Source organism: Nycticebus coucang, unplaced genomic scaffold (genome assembly GCF_027406575.1).
Source record: "Nycticebus coucang isolate mNycCou1 unplaced genomic scaffold, mNycCou1.pri scaffold_79, whole genome shotgun sequence".
Classification (NCBI taxonomy): domain Eukaryota; kingdom Metazoa; phylum Chordata; class Mammalia; order Primates; family Lorisidae; genus Nycticebus; species Nycticebus coucang.
Genome location: NW_026515595.1, coordinates 80,177 through 83,232, shown reverse-complemented (window position 1 = coordinate 83,232; position 3,056 = coordinate 80,177).

Genomic DNA, 3,056 nt, shown 5'->3' with positions numbered 1-3,056 from the left:
GTTTGGTAGGACATGAATAGATAGCCTATAATAGATATCCTGATCACGAATGTTTTGGAAGCACTAAGTTAAAAAATTAAACTTTTTTTGCTGCAAGGCTATCTGAGCCTGTATTTATCATTGGTGTGCTAATATGCATGGTAACCCAGTCCTGAGGATAAGGCGGAGTTGCAGAATTTTCCAAATGAATCGACCCTGAACCCTTTTTTAAAAGGAGAATGCAGAAAATACTTTAGCAGGTACTGATATAGACACAGATGGGGGGCTTTGAGTCTGTTTGTGAATGGATTGAGCTGTCTTCATTATAAACCCCACTCCCTTCCCCTGACCTTAGGCAAAAACTTTAGAAGGAATAACAACCTAATTTTAATAATAATTCACTTTGGCTGACTGTGATTAGAATTCATTTTGCATTTTTCCTCTTTGTGTAATTTACCATTATGAAATCATGAGGGTGCTCCATTGATATCCTTTAGATTTTTTAAAAAATTTATGAGTGGGGCAGGGCCTGTGGCTCAATGGGCAAGGCGCTGGCCCCATATAATGAGGGTGGCCGGTTCAAACCCAGCCCAGTCAAACCGCAACAAAAAAATAGCCGGGTGTTGTGGTGGGCACCTGTAGTTCCAGCTACTCGGGAGGCTGAGGCAAGAGAATCACCTAAGCACAGGAGTTGGAAGTTGTTGTGAGCTGAGATGCCACAGCACTCACCTGAGGTTGACAAAGTGAGACTCTGTAACAAAAAAAAAAAAAAAGTTTATGAGTGTTAACCCATAAGTGTAACTCACATAGCAAGTCAACATGCTGATTTCTTTTTTATTCCTCCTTGACTACATTTTTACACTTCTTTATGTGGGATCACTGTTTATAATTGTGAACAATCCCTTAAATTCTAAAAGGATATTATAAAATTAATCACTAATTCTAACAGTTCTCATTAAAATGAATATAGAAAAAATTTTTATTTAGTTAATGGGCACAATTCTTGCATTACTTAAGAGTGGCTGTGGTGACAGTGTTGGCCACCAGCTGACCTTGGACCAGGGCCTTTTGTTAGGCACTGGCTGAGTCTACATCAGCCACACAGTCTGTCTCCTGGGATAGCTCATGGTTAGGGAAATGGCCTGTATACAAAAAGCAGCTGTGAGGGGCTGTGCCAAGGTGTGTGAAGGGCAGCAGAGGCAGCAGCCTGAACACAAGGCCCAGGATTATCTCACACCCCACATCACCCCCACACACTTGCTCTAAGGTCAACACAGGATTATCTGAATCTCAGGAATGACAAGCTGGAGATTAGGGAGGGCTGGTGAGTCCTCCAGACTCACAGGACTGATAGCTGGGTTTGCTGACTATGTGGCTCCCACATGTGCCCTCAGAATAATGGGGACATTTCCAAATTCAAGAACAGAGCTATCCACAAAGTGCTGTCTTGTGTCCCTCAACTGGGCACAAGGCTGGAGCCATCTTCCTATGGCCCCCTTGGGTACAGGCCCCGGGGCTAACTGGAGACTCATATGAGCCTCTGGTCATAGAACAAAATCCTGCAGTAGCCCCTGAGAACCCGGGGACGTGGGGAGGCCCCAGAAACATGACACTGCCCCCAGGGGAACGAGCCTGCAGACAGTCTCATCAGTCATCATTTTATGTGAATTCATCCTGCACAGCTGCCTGGCTTGAACAGGCCCTGTTGAGGGAAGGGCTCAGGACTCACCTTCCTGAGAAAAGATTGCTTTCAGGGTCTGGGAGAGCAGGTGTCTGCACAGGGACAAGACAGATATCCAGAGTTTTCTTTGAAACTTCAGTTTCTTGGGGTGTGTCTGTGGCAAGGCATGTATTCTTTGAGGTGGCTCAGCTTTTAATAGGCCTGATGAAGGGAGTGTAGGGAGGAGCTCGGAACACAGCAGAGTCAGAAGAGCTCATGTAGTGTGAGCATCTGCTGGGGGCCAGGCACCAGTTCAAGAACTTTATGTATTCTAACTCATGCATAGCACTCCCAGAGAGGTTCTATTATTAGAAATTTTACAGATGAAGAGAATGGGACACTGGTTAAGTAACTTTTCTGAGTTCTCACAGCTAGTAAATTGGGAAACTGGGATTTGAACTCCAGGCATCTGGTTCTGGAGTCTGTGACTGCAGCCAAAAGTTTTAGCACAAAAACTTCAGAATCAAACCACACTGTTTTAAGAATTTATGCAGAGTGCATTTCCTGGGAATTACACCTCCTAAAAGAGATCACATGATGGAAGTTTTTGAAAAAGCAAGAATGCAGGTAGCTGTAAATGTGAAACCTCAGGCTTACAAAGCACTGCTGTTCTTTATTTTGTTTTGTTTCCTCAGCTTGGGGACTCTTTCTTCTCACTGAATGTCCTGTCTTGCTGGGACATGAGGCACTGGGTTTGGTTGTTACACCTTCACTTAGGGAGAAGGTGAATTCTTACCCCCAAACCATCCTAATCCAGATTTTACTCTCAAGCCCTATGTTACAGTCCAAAAAATTATTTTTAAAACATAACTATGTTGTGTCCCAGATGAATTACTCTAAATGAACAGTGAGTCCAGTCAGCCTTTTGAAGTATAGGAGGAAGACCAGGGAACACACTTAACTGAGCATTGCCCTGGCCCTCCGGTGCAGGTCTGGTGTGGAACATGCTTACCTGAGCAGTGCCCTGGCCCTCGGTGCAGGTCTGGTGTGGAACACGCTTACCTGAGCTGTGCCCTGGCCCTCCGGTGCAGCTCTGGTGTGGAACAAACTTATCTGAGCAGTGCCCTGGCCCTCCGGTGCAGGTCTGTGTAAGCCATACATTCACCCCACAAAGTAAAGCAGGTCTTTAAACTCATCAGGCAGATTTTTGAGGATACCTATGATTTTTTCTTGTTTTCTTTTGAGACAGAGTCTCACTATCTTGTCCTTGGAAGAGTGCTGTGGCGTCACACTCAAACTCTTGCCTCAGCCTCCCGAGTATCTGGGACTTTAGGCGGCGCCACAACACCCGGCCATTTTGTTCTTGTTGCAGTTGTCATTGTTGTCCAGCTGGCCCAGGCCGAGTTCAAAACCGCCA